Source organism: Mustela nivalis (assembly GCF_964662115.1).
Source record: "Mustela nivalis genome assembly, chromosome: 4".
Classification (NCBI taxonomy): Eukaryota; Metazoa; Chordata; class Mammalia; order Carnivora; family Mustelidae; genus Mustela; species Mustela nivalis.
Genome location: NC_139023.1, coordinates 103,547,257 through 103,566,432, shown reverse-complemented (window position 1 = coordinate 103,566,432; position 19,176 = coordinate 103,547,257). Strand labels below are relative to the sequence as shown.

Genomic DNA, 19,176 nt, shown 5'->3' with positions numbered 1-19,176 from the left:
CATCAACAACTCCATTTAAAAATATCAACAGACAAGTTCATGATTCAGATAATAATGAATAAGTCAAGTCTGACTGAGGCAGGCTCTGCCTTGCTATTATCTCTAAAATTGAATTCTTGGTTTATCATGAAAATCTTCACAGTATCTATATGATGAAGTTCTAGAACCTAGGTGAGGTTTGGTGGGCTGAGTTCCGGAGCCGATGACCAAGAAAGAATTCTTGAGACATCTTTGGTGCAAAATGGTGGTTTATTAAAGCAGGAAGAGCTGCTGCCCCGGGTTGTGAGGGATGGCAGGTTATGTACCGAGGCTGGGGGAAGGTGAGGGGAAGAGAGGTTTCAGTGGAGTTTTCATATGCTAAAGAGGGCCTACAAGGTGCCAGGATGTTCCAGGCCTGCCGGAGGCCTTGCCCTTGCTGCTGGATCAATGTTGTCTTTAGCCCAGCCATTAACATTAAGATAGTTGGGAGACTTTTTGGTGGGGTGTCACAATCCTGCTATCAATTGTCTTTGTTAGTGAGATTTAGGACATTTGTAAGCCAAGGGAGACTCCTGTCTAGCAGGATTGTGAGCTCTGCAAGTTAACTATTTGCTTATTGTTCATGGCAGTCAGGGCTGCCTGAGGGATGCTACACTTATGGAGGGGAAAGGGTGAAGAGGGGGTGCAAGGCGCCAGCTTTTGCCTTGTCCTCAGCCAGCCTCCTGCTCCCTCATCATATATAACTATGTACAACATGATAGTTGTAGGAAAATATACTTGGCTTTTAAAGTGCGAATTTGTGGGAAATTGTAAACTCTGAATATGGTAGCAAAAGTCAAGCTATATCCACTTGGTAAAATAGTAATTACGTCTGGGAGAATCAATTTAAAGTTTTAAATAATATGTCTGATTGCCAAATTCTGTCTAATAGAGCAGAAAATTAGTTACAAATTATACAAAAAATTAATTATATTTCTACATTACTATCAATGAAACATTATTTAAATTATTTTACTATTGACCATTCTGTGTTTCTCAAATATTTTTTGATTTATGCAAAATTTTCAAAGGCAACAATTTAATCAAAGAATGAATATTAAACCCAAACATTTTAATCTTAAGAATAAATATTTTAAAATAAGGATAATTTATTAATTTGCTTATTGCTCTTTGTTTTATAACTATAAGAATTGGACCTTTAATAGATATATTGGAACTTATCTATATACTACAAATAATAAACTAAGGATGTTTTCTTTAAGTAAATTCAACTAAAGTTAGTATTATGTATGTCAGCTAATAGGAATAAGTGAATGTTAGGTATGAAAAAAATCATAAAAACAGTATCATAGTTTCAGAAGATTAAGTGAACCACACAAGAAAAGAAGATGCTTATGTTTGAAACTGAAAATAGTTTAAAATGTACCTTTTGTGATTATTTTGGTGAATAATAGCACATTACTGATTGCGAACCATGAGCAGGCAATTTATAATATACATTATTTAATATCCAGAACAATCTAATCAACCAAATAATATTATCTCTATTTTATAGGTAAGTGAAGCTTAAAGACATTAAAGTTCAGAATGACCCAGATATTAAGAGCTAGAATGCTAAACCAGTTCTGCCAGTCTTCAAAGTCTGTATGTTTATAGACCATAGCTTTGAATATGACTCATATAAGGAATTGTGGAAGAGAAAGGAAAATACACAAGATAGATGCCATCCAAAGAATCACATTTTGCCTTGGAATCTAAAAGTGTGCAGGTGCAATATTAAAGCATAGAAAGGTAATATTTGTAGGTGGGCATTTCTGTTTCCACTGCTGCTGATTATGATTCACCACAACATTTCTCTTCTTCTATTGACTTGTTGCTTAGTGGGTGTTTCTAGAGCCAAGCACAGCACTTATCAATAAATTTTGTTGTACTGAACTGAATATTCCTCAACTCCATCATAATCTTTTGCTTTTTTGTTTGCCCTGGAAGTGTATGAAGGCAATTTGGATGTTTGGAACTGTTGATTTTTTGAGACTAAAAAGAGAATTTGAGTGACATGAGTGGGTTAGAGTCCTGTACAGTTACTACAGCACAAATAATTAAAAAAACAGTACAAGTTCTTTACTGATGGTTTTGGTGAATTACTCTCTATTATAGAAATTATTTCTTGGCAGGGAGAATATTGCTTTATATGAAATATATGAAAACAATCAATTTATATTCTCATTAACTAACACTTTAGTGAAAATGGGAAAATTTAGTGAAAATTAGGAAATTCAAGTTGATGTTTTTGTCATTTCTGGTTTGATCCATTATTCATTCAGCTGAACACTTACTGAATGCCTATTGTAGTATTATACTATTGTAGTATTCTAGACGTATAGTGATCCAACACTGAAGAGAAATGACCTTCACAGAGCTCAGAGTCCAGTGAAGTAGATAGATACTAACCAAATAATGTAAAATAAACATAAAATTCCAAATATGACAAGGGTTACAAAGGCAAGCAATATATAGCCATGCGAATGGCTATATATTGGAAAAACATATTTACATTGTGACTCAGTCTTCCTTAAGAAAAGTCATTCTGGGTTGAAACTTGGAAAGGTGACTAGGCAGGGTAGCAGAAGAATAAAGATTGCCAGAAGATATGTGGAAGAACAAAGAACCTGTGAAAAACTCCCGTGTTAATGGATTTTTATTGGTTGACTTGTGTGTCTCTCAAAAAGATATGCTTAAGTCCTGAACCTTTGTACCACAGAATGTGACCTTAGTTGGAAACTGAGTTTTTATAAAGGCAACTGAGTCAAAATAAGGTCATTAGGGTGGGTCTTAATCCAATATGATTGATTTAAAGGAGGAATTTGGCAGCAGAGAGAAACATATGGAGAAGGCCATACAAAGATGGAGAATTGAATGATGCTGAAAGACCCCTGCCCTGAAAAGTCCCCTCCCCTGGAAGATAGATAGGATAACTAACCGCTTGTTTGCTTTTCTGTGAACCGCTGGCTTTTAGGCGTAGATTAGGTTATTAATTGCGTGATTAATTGCTCTTTTGCCCTTCTGTAACTGTTTGGCTTATAGAAATAATAGAAGACGCCATGATGGCATTCCTACCTTCCCCCTTCTTGTTCCCCCTCCCTGCCTCTCTCCTCCCGCGCATGGGCCCTCAGAACCAATCAGCTTGTTCCCCCTTCCCGCCTCTCTCTTCCGCGCGAGCGGGTCCCCAAAGCCAATCAGCAAACTCCACATATGCCTTTTTCAAAAGTTCTAACTGTCAACCAATCAGTTGCGTCCCACCCAAAACTTGTTTGCACCTGTCTATAAAAATCCTGCACCACCCCAGCCAGGTGTGCTCAGCTAGCAGGAGCTGCTGACCACCCGCAGGCGCGCGCTGACCACCCGCAGGCGCCTGCGTAACAATAAAGAACCTCTTGCTGATTGCATCCAGTGGCAGTGTTGGATTCTTGGGTAAGGGGATCCGCGGGTCTTTCATTTGGAGGTCCCACCGAGATCATCGGACTCCTGCCCACGGATCCAACCGACTCCCACTGGGAGGTAAGCTGGCCAGCATTTAAATTTTAATAACTATGTGTTTTTGTCTCCTGTCTCGTGCTCTTGTTTGTCTCTCGTCTTGTGAGGCCTCTGTTCTGCCTGTTCTGCGGGTAGCAGAATAGGACTGTACAACAGCGCGCGTTGTTGCTCTGTATTCTGTAGGCAGCTTGAGAAGGAGTTGACGAACTCGGACTTCTCCCCTGCCACCCTGGGGGACGCCCCAGGGATCTGTCCGCCGCAGAGGAGCCTTTTGGTTCCCCTGGGCTGGTTCTGTCCGCCGCAGAGGAGCCTTTTGGTTCCCCTTGGCTGGTTCTGTCCGCTGCAGAGGAGCCTTTTGGTTCCCCTGGGCTGGTTCTGTCCGCCGCAGAGGAGCCTTTTGGTTCCCCTGGGCTGGTTCTGTCCGCCAAAGGGAGACCTCGTGGTTCCCCTAGGCCGGTTGAATTTGTATTTTCGGTTTTGTACCGAAATCGCGCAGCGCCTTCTTGTTAATTGTTTTGTGTGTCTTGCTTATTGTCCTTGGTGTTTTCTTTGACTCCGAATGGAGGCCAACAATGTATGTCTTCATGCATGTCTCCATGTTATGTCTTTAAATGTGGATATATGTTCCTTGTACTGGTCATGAAGGTTACATTCTGTTTAAGGGGACTCTGGCTTTATTTCTCTCTGTTTCTCCTAATAGATGTGGGGGGCTTCTCCCTCACTCAGTTCCCATGTAAATGGCTATAACTGGAGCCAACTGGGGTTAGTCTAACTCGAGACAGAGACCATAAGGAATATTCCCAAGCAGCTGCCGAAACTCTTTGTTTCGGGGAAGTTTCCTTGTGTTCTCTGGCCTGACTTGGACTGCCTAACCCCTCCCCCCTTGCTGGTGGGAAAGCATGGCCTCTGCTCCTCTGTTGGGGCTTATGAGCTCTAAAACTGGTAATCTTTTCTCTGCCTCCTGGTAGCACTTTGTTTCTTCTGTTTCCCCCTTACATGTTTCTGTACCAACGTGTGTGCAGCCTGCATGACTGGCCTCTAGATCATGCACCACGGCTCCTTCTCTTTTCACTGTCAAGGAGCAAGAAGAGCCCCCCCCTGGGCCTAACACCCCCACTCCAGATCTTCCCACGCATGTCTCAGGTAAACATTCAAAGCGGAGTGGGCCCAGGTGGAACGCAAATCAGTATTGGAACTAAGTTAAGTTTGTTGGTTTAATTAAGAAAGACGTGTCTTTTAAGTTATCAGCAGTAAATGTGAAACTTCAAAATTTACTGAAGGTCAGATAAGCTTGTGTTACTTGTTAAAATTTGTTAGCAAAGAAATGACTAAACTGATGGTTAATTGTCTATCTCAAAGTTCTAATGGGTAATTGCTGAAGTAGCTTTCAAAGTCTTTGGTAACCTGAAAGTTTAAGTTTTGCTTGGATGACAAATGGAATTGAATTGTGGACATCTAGGTCTTAACCAAACAGGATAAAATACTAAGTCATAAATTACTGGATGTAGGTTTGTGCTTTTGACTTCTTACTGCAAAGAAACTAAGAGTATTTAAATCTGCTGGTAAGCTTGTTTTCCACTTAACTGATTCATAAATTGCCACCTGAAGAATTCTGTTGTAACAGTTCACAATTGGTTAATAACTAAAGGTGTTTCTAAGAATACAAAGTTCTGCTTAGTGTAACTAAGACTGATGGAAATAAAAGGAAACTCTGTATGTAGGAAAATAGGAGATATGTAGGAAAGATAATTTTGTCCTAAATGAAATGGTTGTTTAGAAGGAAATGGCTTGGGACAAAACCTGAATGCAAAGGAAAGTTGTAGAAGGTTTGTGAAGGGAAATCTTCAGAAAAGGAATTTTATCTATGGTCAAGAAAGGATTAAGATTGAAATGAATGGGTTTTAAAGGTACATTGGTACAAGACTGAAATTCTCTGTTCAAAAGGACAATGTTTTCTTAGATCAATTTATCTGCTGTTAAGAAAATGTAAATGGTTTTTTCTTTGCCTGCCCAGAAAAACGAGTTTCTATGTTCAGTTTTATCAGGTGTTTAACATCCCTAATTATATTTAGGCATGTGCTTTAGAACTTTCTAAGATTTTAGCAAATGTTGACAAGATTTAAGTTGTAAATCTCTTTAACTCAGGTTAAAGGTATGCGAAGTTGCTCATGAAGTACTACTGAACCAATGATAAACCTTGGGTTACATTTGGGAAAATGCTATAACTATTCTAGAGATTCTATGCACTTCCTAAAGTTTAACGTTTTGAGAGATCATCGCTTGATACTGTAATTATGGAAATGTTATGTATCACAGAAATAATCTGATTTCCTTGCAGCTAAATTGTAAACTCCCGTGTCTCTTTAGCTCTAACCATATCCATTCTGAGTTTTCGTCATTTATAATTGTTTTAATTCTCTTGTAAAATGAGTTTTATCTTCAAGGAGATTCCTATAAAGGACTTTTACAGATATTTGATATACTTGAAAATCCTAAAACTGAAATGGGTAAGAATTTCCAAAACGGACTAAAGCCGCATTCACCAGAATTAGTAATATGGGACTAAATGAACTAAAAGATGATAATGTTATGTCTCTTACTGTTTTATCTTACTTTAAACATTGCTGGTTCTCTCTACTGTTTGCTCTTACAGACTAGGGATACTCCCTCCTAGTTATCTGTAACTTATAGAGATGTAAAAGTGCTCAAGGCATTCAAATTTTCTCTCTATCTGAACCCTCTGAAACCAAAAGATCTCAGTAAGTATTCTTTCTTCCATGGCAATCAGTCATTTGCATAAGTTCAATAAGAATCTGTTCTCCTTGTAACAGGAAAGAATTGGAAACTGGTTATTTTACCAAGGCTTTGACTGGGATGTCATATTTGAAAAGACTCAGATATGACCAGACAGCTTTAAGGAACTAAGGTTGACTTTATGAAACCTGGAGCCATAAAGCCCCTTGGGACTGTTGGCCTGATACCTTGCTTACAGAGTTCCCAGCAGCCTCACCAGGTGAGTAAAGAATGTCACTCCTTGGTAGGTGCAGTCTCGGGAAAAGGAATTCGCCCAAAGGCATTGCAGGCATGCCTCATGGCAAGTACAGGGCTTGGCTTCTGGCCTGGAGAGGCTACTAAAAGTTCAACCTAGAGATTCCTTATACAAAGTTCCAGCAAAGCAGATTCTAAAAGATCTATTGATCACAGTCACTGTTCTTGCTGAGCTTATGTAAATAATTAGGCCAAGTTTGTTAAAACTGGACTTGTTTCACAAGTGAATTAGTCTTGATTTGGCTATCTCTGGAAATGAGGGTTATTTTAGAGAGAAAAATTGTTTTAGTAACACACCTTTATGAATGTTAAATTCTAGATTTGATTGTCTTTAAATGTTTACCTAAGCTAAACAATTTGAGATAAACTTCAGAGAAGTTGTACAATCGCTTCTTTAGTCAATCTTACTGTTTTGTGGGGATATTAGCAGACCCCACGGCACATGATGAAATAACTGGAATAATGAAATTGTCTAAAAGCCAGCATACCGCACTCCATAGGATTAACTATGGACTTGTGGAGATAATGGATGACCCTACTTTCTTTATGAGTGGATTGGATGATCCATGAGGGACTCCCCTTATCTTTTGACAAGTTTTCTCCCACTTGACAATGATCCTCTGTAATCAGGATATTGTTAAAGCTGGACCACTCAAAGGTCGTCTTATTGGTTTCACCCCTTAGTCATATTTATCCTAGAGGCCACCTCTGTTGAGGTGCAATTGCAAACAGATGCTTTAGCTAAGCATAGAACAGCCCTCCTCATAAAAAGAGCCTCAAAGCTCACTAGAAAACAGTCCTTGACTGTAATGACTTCACATCAGGTCCAGATTTGTCTTAGAAGCCAAAGGCCACCAATGGATGATGGAGGCCGACTTATTAAATATTGGACTATACTTATAGATATGCCAGAATTAATACTTAAAATTTGTCAAACTTTAAACCTAGTTACCTGTATGCCTGAACCTGACCACTGTACTTCTTTCTCTATAGAGCAAAAATGTTCAAAAGTTATTGATCTTGCTTACTCTATTTGTCCAGATTTAAGATGCCCCTGTTAAAAATATGAATGACAGTTGGTTTTCTGATGACAGTAGTTTTCATAGAAAAAAATAAGAAAAGCTATGTGTGCCATAGTGCTCACTAGCACTTTGCAATTGCCAAAGCCTAAGAATTAACATTTATACTGACTCCAAATATGCTTTCCTGGTACTACATGCCCATGGAGCTATTTGGAAAGAAAGGGGATTGCTATCAAGCCATAACTCCCCAATCCAATATGGGCCGAAGTTTCAAAACCCTCCTCATCGCTATACTAAGGATGGCATATATCAAATCTGGGATACACATCTGTGTCTTACACCCATGATTGGACAGCTCAGTCAGAAGGCAGTTTTATGCTGGGAACAAGAATCATACGAGTGGTACTTGGGCAAATAACACAAGATGTCTAGGATGGCTCACTAGAAATGTGTTCCCAAGTAATAGTACTCCAGGCTACTGACCGGTTTGCTACTGATTGGGCAAGGTGACCTGGCATCAGATGGCCAGCTCCAAACGGAACCCACTGGATATATGGAACCAACCTGTGGCCCTGGCTTCCTCCAGGGTGGATAGGTCGCTGTACTTTAGGATTTGCCTGGATCCATGGGCGCATTACTAAAACCATCACAACTCCAGCTAATCTCCCCAACTTGAAACAAAGATGGACACAATCTGTTTTTAAATGGTATGATCACTTAGCATCCATCTTTGTTCCATCTGCGGGACTAGAGAATGTCATGTGGCATGTAGAAGCCCTTAATAAATATACTACAAAGGCACTCAATGATTCACTAAATAGCATCTCCCAGCTTAATACTGAAGTGTCACAGATATGCAAGGCAGTCCTACAAAATAGGATGGCCTTGGATGTCCTGACAGCAGCCCAGGATGGCACATGCGCAATTATCAAGACAGAATGTTGCGTATACATCCCAGACTATCACAAAAATGTCACAGGAATAATAAAGGATATGAACACCCAGATTAAGGCCCTACAAGATCCTTCTCTCTCAGTAAATGGTTAAGTTCCTAATTTGAAGGAGGACTATGGCCGAATCTCTTTTTCGGGCTTTTCATTCTTATCGCCTTATTAATCTTAATATGTTGCTTTGTTCCATGTTTCTCTACTTGGTGCCGAGACTCCATTGCTACAATGACTTTGCCATGACAGACGATCCTTGTCGCGCGCAAGGACGCCTCTTCACTGTCAGCACTGGATTCAGCTGCCTCCACCTTTGTAACTCCCTTATACGTTCCTTCCCTGATCAATATTGACCCGAGCAGGTAGGGACAGCTCTACGCCCCTATTCAGCATGAAGAAGTTACAGAAGATGAGACCTTCCACCTTCAACTCCCTTAAAGATTTCAGGGTCAAGATTGTTCAGGGGGAAATGAAGGAGCAGGAGGCTGGCTGAGGACGGAGAAGGGGCTAATGCCTTGCACCCCTCTCCACCCTTCTCCACCGCGAAAACTGGTTCAACAGATTGCCTTGGCTTACTACTTTGTTGTCATCTATAACGGGCCCTCTCATCATTCTGTTATTAATTCTAACTTTTGGTCCTTGTGTCTTAAACAGGTTAGTACAGTTCATTAAAGATCGCCTGTTTGTTGTTCAGACTATGGTACTGACACAGCGATACCAACTCCTCAAACAAACAGAGCCCCAGACTAGCTCAATGGAAGGGCAGGACATGCAAGAACAAGCGAATGGATAGAAGATTCTATCCATGATAAAGAAAAAGGGGGGAATGAAAGACCCCTGCCCTGAAAAGTCCCCTCCCCTGGAAGATAGATAGGATAACTAACCGCTTGTTTGCTTTTCTGTGAACCGCTGGCTTTTAGGCGTAGATTAGGTTATTAATTGCGTGATTAATTGCTCTTTTGCCCTTCTGTAACTGTTTGGCTTATAGAAATAATAGAAGACGCCATGATGGCATTCCTACCTTCCCCCTTCTTGTTCCCCCTCCCTGCCTCTCTCCTCCCGCGCATGGGCCCTCAGAACCAATCAGCTTGTTCCCCCTTCCCGCCTCTCTCTTCCGCGCGAGCGGGTCCCCAAAGCCAATCAGCAAACTCCACATATGCCTTTTTCAAAAGTTCTAACTGTCAACCAATCAGTTGCGTCCCACCCAAAACTTGTTTGCACCTGTCTATAAAAATCCTGCACCACCCCAGCCAGGTGTGCTCAGCTAGCAGGAGCTGCTGACCACCCGCAGGCGCGCGCTGACCACCCGCAGGCGCCTGCGTAACAATAAAGAACCTCTTGCTGATTGCATCCAGTGGCAGTGTTGGATTCTTGGGTAAGGGGATCCGCGGGTCTTTCAATGCATCTAACTGAATGATGCATTTCTAAAGAAATAAGGAGAGAGAAACCATGAGAGACTCGTGACTCTGGGAAACAAACTGAGGGTTGTGGAAGGGTGGTGGAAGGGGAGGTGGTTGAGGAGATGAGGTAACAGGGTGATGGGCATTAAGGAGGGCACGTGTGGTGATGAGCCTTAGGTATTATATGCAACTAATGAATCACTGAACACCACATCAAAAACCAATGATGTACTATATTTTGGCTAATTGAATTTAAATTAAAAAAAAAAAAAAAAGCCAAGGAGTGCCAAAGACTGTCAGCAAACCACAAAAAGCTAGGAGGAGACAAGGAAGAATTTCCTTACAGGTTTCTGAGGGAGCATGGCCCTTGACAACTGCTTGATTTCAGCTTCCAGAACTATCAAGACAATAAAATTCTATTGTTTTAAATCACTCCATTTGTATGACTTTGTTACAATAGCCCCAGGAAACCAAAGCAATGGGTAAGGATGAGGGAAGCATTGGGCACTTGAGAAAGTAAAGACTACTGTAACAGAAACAGAAAGTGAAGGGCGATGTGGTTTGAGATGGAGTTGTACAGCAGGTTGTAGGTCTTTTGTCCTGTGGCAAGTTGTTGAGGTGATCAGAGAATAATCAGATTTTAGTATGGAGAATGGACTGAAGGAAAGAAAGGAATGGAAGCAGGGAAGTAAGTAAATTGTCTATTGTTTTGGTTTGGATGAGAAGATTGCTGCTTGGAATAGGGTGTTACCTGGGAGATTTAATTATGTTAATAATTTGAGGAAAATAAAGGAATGTTGAAACATTGTAGAGAGGGAGAGCCAGTTGGCCAAAGAAGTAGGTAGAATTGCCAGGCTCTGCTGACAAGATCAATTTGAAATTGGTAATTAGGAATTCATTGTGGCATCAATATTTCATATTCTGTGACTCTCTCCAGCAGTAGTAATTTGCTCAAAAGTAGGCATAAAAAATAAAATGATCCTTAGGCTCATCCACATGGATATCATCTGAACCGTGAGAAGAAATGATCCAATCTGAGATATAATATCACATAAATGATTGTCAGGACTTTTATTTCTCCTTTAAAGAAATACGTATCTTCGATGTGATCACATTAGCTGTTCCTAGGTTTTTGTCTGAGCTCACTACCATTCTTCCCTCATTAAATAGATTCTCAAATGTGTTAGTCTCCTTGGTATGATTATTTCGTATGTAATAGCTAAGGTTGGATTCTTCACTCTTCCAATTAGCATATCACCTAAACAAGTTTAAAATTACTTTTTATTATCTTTTGAGTCTGCAATTCTCAGAAGCATCCATTCTGTACCACTTATTTTTTTTTTTTTCTGGCATAATTGAAGGATCTTTTCCGGTCCTTTCATGTCTAAAACAGGATATTTTGACATAACTTTTTCAATAAGTAAGCCTTTTCCATTTTGCAATTGCTCTTGATATCTGGTATAATTCTTCCTTTTGCTAGCATTTTTATTAAGCTCTGTTTCTGGATCTTTTTGTGCTTCTGCAAATTTTAAAATTTCGATAAGAAGACAGTGTTCTCTTCAGATGGGTACTTGATTATATTAACAATGCGAAGACTATTTGCCTGAAAGGACATGGATTTGACTGTTTTCCAATTTGCTTCTGGCCACAGTAGACAATGTTTTAGTCTGTAAAGCCCATATATAAAATGCTATTTAGCTATTGTCTATTGAAAGTTAAGATTAGTTGCCTTTCGTGCTAAGGCATTTTCTGCTTTGAAAAATCACTAAAGAGAAATAAAATCTTTTCTGAAATTGCATTTTGTAGACAAAGTTTATTTTGTGTTTTTTTGTGTGTTTTAAAGAAGCAAGAGTGAGCCAATTAATCTGTTATAAATATAGTCTTGGTGAATTTTAAAGGGAACAAGTATTTATTAAAATAAACATATACATACATTCAAATATATGTATACATATAATAGGAACTTCAAAATATTATTAAGTGAGAAAGAAATCAGTTTATTCAGGTTTTTAAATTTTTTTAAAGATTTATTTATTTGTCAGAGAGAGAGAGAGAGAGCGCGAGCGAGCACAAGCAGAGAGAGTGGCAGGCAGAGGGAGAAACAGGCTCCATGCTGAGCAAGGAGCCTGACAGGAAATTCTATCCTAGGATCCTGACCTGAGCCCAAGGCAGGCACGTAACTGACTGAGCCACTGAAGGATCCCAAGTTTTTTGATTCTTACAAGTAAAATTTATAAACAGGCATTTGAGGGAGAAGATATTTAAAAAATAATTTCTGAATAGTGAAAGTACTTGACCCTCACTATACTTACTTCCAATATAAATTTGGCCATTAGGTCTATCTATTCATTTATTAATCAAATATCAGCTATTTGTTTCAACTATTTCTTGAATGCTTTTTCCCCCCAAGATTGTATTACAATCTTTGGCCATATTGGTAAATAAAATAGATACAATTCCTCCTCTTGTGGAGTTCAGAGTCTAAAACAGAAGAAATACATTATTCAGATAGTCACAAATATGTTAAGAAATTACTACTTAAATGTTGCTTAGGAAATTTTGCCTCTGGGACATTTAGTTAAATTTTCCTTGGAGTTTTATTGTAATGGCCTGGGCAAGTTCAGCACCCTTCCCTATGATTTCAAAGTGAAATCCAATCTGACCTATTTGATGCCCTCTGTTTCTGTTCTTGAATCTGTATGAATACATTCATCTCACCCACTGTGGACCTGGCTGAGAAATTGTACTGAAGATTTCCACAACAAATGCAATTATATAAAGCATTTCAGATTTCAAAATTTTAATGGATTTAGAAGTTTAGGAGAGGGGAGGATCTACCAGCAGTCTTCATCCTCTGATTCTAAACTTGATTTTTCTTCTCTTTGTTATGCTTACTTTATATTCTATAATTAAAAAAAAAAATTCTATGTGTACCATGGGTGACCCTGTCATTTACAATGCCTTTAGAAGTTTAGCCCAGTTCCCTGTACTGTCAGTAAGCTAGTCTCTCCAGTATAATCCTTCAGGAAGTCTGCAAAATAAAATTGTCTCCCTTGTGTACACCATGATGTTATGAAGACATGTACTAGTAATTATAAAGCATAAGACAGGGAATTTGACCTAGTCTGGGGTAAAGGTGAAATGATGGTAGAGAATATTAGCAGGCATGGCTTCCGTGAGGAAGCAGCATCAGTTTGGAATGATAAATAGGTGTTAATTAGAATGAAGGTGGGACTGGAAGAAAAAGTGGAATAGCGAATCTCAAGTCAGAGAAAGCACGAAGTATTTGAGGAACTAAAAAAGCCAGCTTCTCTATAGCACAGAGGAGGGAAAAACAGAGGTGTCAAATGAAACTGGAGATGTAAGTATCAACCATGACTTCACTGATATTTTATATCCAATATATATTTAGATTTTCTTTTTTGGCAATAAACGCAATAATTGCTAACACCTGTATCAGATGCTATTCTAAAAGCTTTATATATAAATCATTTAATCTTTAAATTCTATTTATAGTCATTACAAAATGAGTTATAATGAAATGTTACCTCATTAGTGAGTATGACATAGAACAATTTCTCCTCAAAATTTCAGACATGAATTTAGAAGTGGTTTTCTTTTTCTTTTTTTTTTTTTTTAAGATTTTATTTATTTATTTGACAGAGAGGGAGATCACAAATAGGCAGAGAGACAGACAGAGAGAGATGAGGAGAAGCAGGCTCCCTGCCGAGCAGAGAGCCCAATGCGGGACTCAATCCCAGGCCCCTGGGATCATGACCTGAGCCGAAGGCAGAGGCTTAACCCACTGAGCCATCCAGGCACCCCTAGAAGTGGTTTTCTTAATAGACAATATAAAACTTGCTGCTAATGAATACCTTATGTTACTCATACTATCTCTGATGATAAATAATTAAAAAGTCAGAACACAATAGGTTATTTCATCCACAAAATACTGTAAAGCTCTAAATCACTTTTTAAAAGTCCAATTTACTAACATTTTGTGTCATCTCTGTATTGTCTCGGAAAAATAATGGGAACATATATCATTACTTTTATATATCACTTTGAAAGTACTGTTTTCACAGAGTCACCTTTATGTTATCAATCATATATTAGAAAGTTAATTAGTTTCTTTGTTAAGAAACTAATTCCCCCTGAAAATAGTTTTGAACTCTTGGCAGATTATTTTTCTGGAAGAAATGTCTTCATTAAAATATATCTGAAGTTTAAATCGACCTATAAATATTTTCAGTATTTTATATTTTATAAACATATAAAATATAGTATACATATACATATACTATACATAATTGTGTATAGTATAATTACACATGATATTCTATTTATACTATAAGGTAATATGCTTCCTAAAATACATACTGAGCCTCTTTTCAAGGCACTAAGAAAACATATTCAATCCAGTTTAATTTCATTTTATTAGGAAAAGAGTTTTTATGAAGAGGGAATTCAAAAGGTTGTCCCAAAGTGGAGGAGTTGGGATAAGAGCTAAAGAAACTCCCAGGTGGGAACAATAGACATTTCAAAGAGGACTCAGGACACTTGCTAGCTTTAGTCAATGTATAAAACGCAATAGGGTCAAAACCGTAGACCAGTTTTAGATCACTATAGGAGGTAAAGCCCAGACTACAGTTTCTGGAGAAAGATGAATCACAACTCTCTAGGGGATGATAGATTGTCTTCAGTGGTAAAAGTTCTTTTTTACTTCTCTCTGTTGTTGAGGCACTCAGGAATCAGGAATAAAATGAGTCACCATTTATTGAGTGAATTAAAGGATTATAAACGTCAGATGAATCGTTGAAATAGATAAAAGTAGTCTCCCACACAACTTTGAGAGTCTAAATTTAATTAGAGAGAGGTTGTCTGAAAACTAATTATAGTTTGAGACCCTTATTATCAGAAATATGACAGAAAGCATATTATTGGGACAACTGAGTGAAGTTACTTACTACTTTGTGTAGTTTTCAGAGTACTGCAAGTATGACTCAGATACCAAATGGTATTGAGCCAAAATTCACTTCCCCTCTATTAGCTTCCCCTCATAATTATTTGGCTTCCTGTTTTATATGGCTTTTATGTGCACTGATTAAGTAAAGCTACATGTTATACTTGGCACTACAAGTCAATAGTTTTGGCAGACATTTTCCTTAACTAACAGCAACATTAAAGAGAATTATAAGAGTGGGTGAAAACATTTTCTACTCTGGCAGTGTGAATGGCTTCAGGAAAAAAAAAATCAATATTATTATGCATATATGAAAATATATTTGTGTTTCAATAATAGGTTTTTCCTATCTGGAAAATGAATACTTTTTTGAAATGTGCTCATTGTATTAGTCATATGTACATATGAGTTACTCTGAACTCCTTTATTTTTTTCATTTCCTTTGCACGACCATAAACCTTATCAGTTCATCCTCTGACACCACCAAATCTATTCTGCCCTCCCCTCCAGCTCTCAATTCCTAAACTATTGGAACATCATCATAATGGGTTTCCCTGATGTTACTCTTTCTTAGCTTTCTTCACAATGTCTTCGAAGTTATCTTTCTAAATTATTTCACTGTCTCTTCACTTTTGACAAGATTAACTGCAATTCTGCACACCCTTTACTACAGTGGCTCTAAATATGTTCCCTTTTGCTCAAACTTACTACATTGTATCAGTCAGAGCTCCAGGAGAAACAGATGGCACATTGGCATGGGAAAACTGATGTGAGTTTAATAAAGAGGCCATTTATAAAATTAAGTTACAAACCCCATTTTACAAAGGTGTTAAAGGAAATCAACTTGAATGAACATTCTTAGGACTAGCAATAGCAAGGAGTGGGAGGAGTGGGTGTTCCCCCTTGCCAGGTCTGAAGGATGAAAGGGTGCTCTAATCTGAAGTGAGGAGATGAACTCTTGGGGGAGGAGCCCTTGGCAAGAGCTATGGGTACTATTGGAGGCTTAGCAAATTTGCAGCAATCCTGAATGGAAAGAATGGTAGATACCACCCAAATTTGCTCTCCTCTCCTCCTCCTATCTCCTCCAAGTGTCTCCCATTAGGCAAAGCCAGGAAGAGGCCAGGAGCAAGCAACCCTTTAGATGCATTTGGTCCACAGAAATAGCCTGGTGGGAAAGGGGCAGAAAAAAAGGAGTCGAATGAGTAGAGAGTAGATCTGAACTGAGAAATGGAAATTGTCCAGCTCACATAGCCTTTAATAATTTCATCCTTCTCACCTTGTAGTTTCTTTGCTGGTATGATTTCTCTTGCTCAGACCTTACTCTAAAGTTCTGCAACTGCTGAACTTCCAGCTTCCTTCAGTTTCCACACAAATTACAGTATGACCACCTTGGAGTCCTTTCCTTCTCTCTGTCCAGAGCTAGTTTTTAACCTGTGCAGTGCATCAACAGCATTATGCTTATATTCTGATTTCAGCTCATTGGAATTACTGATTTACTCTTTTCTGTGTTCTGTAGCACCTAACAAAGTATAGTAGTCAATATCATAGTTGAATAGTGACTGCAAATGATTGTCGCATATTTGGACAGTTGAATACTTGAATACTTCTATGGTGGTTGAATGTTCGGATGGAATGAATAATTACTTACAAATAAAACTTTTAGTATGTAAATAGTTTTTAAAGAATAGCTTTCTTAACTTTGCTAAATAGGATTAATATATGTAATATAGAGTATGATTATGAGATTAAAATAACTTTGAATAACACTGTGTATACAAAGGGACTTAGCTAATGTCAGTCACAGTAGAAACTCCATCTAAAACATTCCAAACTATGTTGAATAAAATGAAATTAACACTTAGGACAAAAACAAAAGCAAAATAAAGAAGCTAGAGTGGTAAGTTTGAGACAAAAACAAACAGAACAATTTAACATGGTTCTTAGAACTTCTGATTGACATGGAAAGAAAAACAAATTTATGCCAAAATTCTAATGTAAGGATTGAAAAAACATCTTTTGGTATTGCCCCTACCTCTTCAACACACACCTATCCCAAAAGGGTAGCACAGTATAGGTTATTTGTCTTCTAAATCTCTCCATCTGAAACAATTTACTAAGAGAGTAGTGAGATTTTCTATGCAACTTCAATAAGGACATCTAATGCTCAATGATTCAGGGATTAAATGGAAACATTCAGGGTTACACTTGGAGATTTTTAAAATTCGTTTTGTATACTAAGAATTGACTCCTTTCAATCTTGTCTAATGTGGATCTACACCCTATCAGACTCCTTTCTGAAATAAATAATGGCATGTAGCAGCTCCACTAGGTCATCTTTCAACTCATAGAGATGAAGACATCCGTCAAGCAGGAGGATTTCTACATCTTTGGGTCTTTAAGTTGTGATGATGTAAAGGCTTATTTAACTGTGTGAATGGAAGAAAACAGACAGTAGATAACCTTTAAACTTGGATTATAAAAATGGAAAATGAAAGCTCTTTCATAGCTTATTTTTCTTTCTAATTATATTTTCATTATATCTTTTTAAGATAATTTGTGCTCAAATTATTTGATGTAGGAAATGATAGGAAAACAATTTTTAAAATTTCTTCCATTCACTCAGTCATATAAGAAATCGTATCGAGGGGCGCCTGGGTGGCTCAGTGGGTTAAAGCCTCTGCCTTTGGCTCAGGTCATGATCCCAGGGTCCTGGGATCGAGCCCCGCATCGGGCTCTCTGCTCAGCGGGGAGCCTTCTTCCTCCTCTCTCTCTGTCTGCCTCTCTGCCTACTTGTGATCTCTGTCAAATAAATAAATAAAATCTTAAATAAAGAAATCCGTATCGAGTGTCAAAATTATGTAGTTATTATCCTAGATGCTATGAATATAGTGGTAAACAAAATACATAATAATAAGCATTATGAAAACAAATCAGAATACATGAATAGAAAATAACATGAGACTACTATTCAGATGATGATTACTCAGTTCACATATGATATACAGTGAAAAAATGAAAGGTACCTACTCATTTCTTTGTAAGAGTTGTATTTTTGTCCTCTTACAACACATCTATAAATAGAAGATAATTTTATTTTAATAACCTTTCTTCTTTGTAGGACATAATTCTTCCATGCTTTCCTGAACAACAATATGCCAAAAAATTATGTCATAAATTCAAGGTTGGTCTGAAAATCAGTTAATATGTAATATGTAATGTGCCATAGTAATAGGATAAAGAACAAAGACCATGTGATCATATTAACAGAGGCAGAAAATACTTTACCAAAATCTAAAAGCTTTTCAGAATAAAAACTCTCCACATGCTGGGAATATAAAGGAATTTCTTCAACTTGATAAAGTGCACTGATGAAAAATCTACAGTTTACATCATATTTGTTAAAAATGTAATTCTTTCTCCTTATAACCTGAAACAAAGTAAAGATGTCCAATTTCATCACTTCAATTAAAAATTGTACTGGAGGTTCTAGCCAGGGTAATCAATCAGGCAAAAAACAAACAAGCAAAAATAAATTATAAAATAAAGAAAAGAAAAAGAAATAAAAAGCATGCAAATTAAAAAGAAAAAAGTAATGTCTTTATTAGCAGATGACATGATCCTCCAAACTGAATATCCTAAGAAATGCACAAAAACCAAACCCATTAGGGATGCCTGGGTGGCTCAGTCAATTATCATATGGTTTCACTTATATGTGGAACATAAGCGGCTGCCTTTGTCTCAGGTCATGGTCCCGGCATCCTGGGATCGAGTCCTGAATTGGTCTCCTTGCTCCGCGGAGAGCCTGCTTCCCCCCACCCATCTCTCTGCCTGCCTGTACTCTCTTTATCTCTCTGACAAATAAATAAATAAAATCTTTAAAATATTAAAAAAAAAAACCCAAACCCATTAGAATTAATAAATAAGTGCAGCAAGGTCATATGATATAAGTTCATTCAGTTGCATTTTTACACACAAGCTATGAACAATCTGAAAATGTACTTTAAAAATTCCATTCAGCAATGTGAAATATAAGAAAACAAAACAGATGAACACATGGGAGGGGGAAATAAAAGAGAGAGGGAAACATGAGAAACTCTTAAAGATACAGAACAAACTGAGGGTTGACTGGAGGGAGAAATGTGGGGGATGGACTAGAGGGGTGGTGGGAATTAAGGGGGGCACTTGTGATGAGCACTAAGTGCCATATGTAAGTGTTGAATAACTGAACTCCACTCCTGAAACCAATATTTCACTGTATGTTAACTAACTAGAATTTAAATAAAAAT

At 37.9% G+C, this 19,176-nt stretch overlaps 1 protein-coding gene across 1 annotated transcript in view; it reads right to left on the bottom strand.

Annotated features, from left to right (window-relative positions):
• The window catches only part of TACR3 (tachykinin receptor 3), an 86,920-nt gene that overhangs the window by 47,977 nt on the left and 19,767 nt on the right, over nt 1–19,176 (bottom strand). The window lies entirely within an intron of this gene.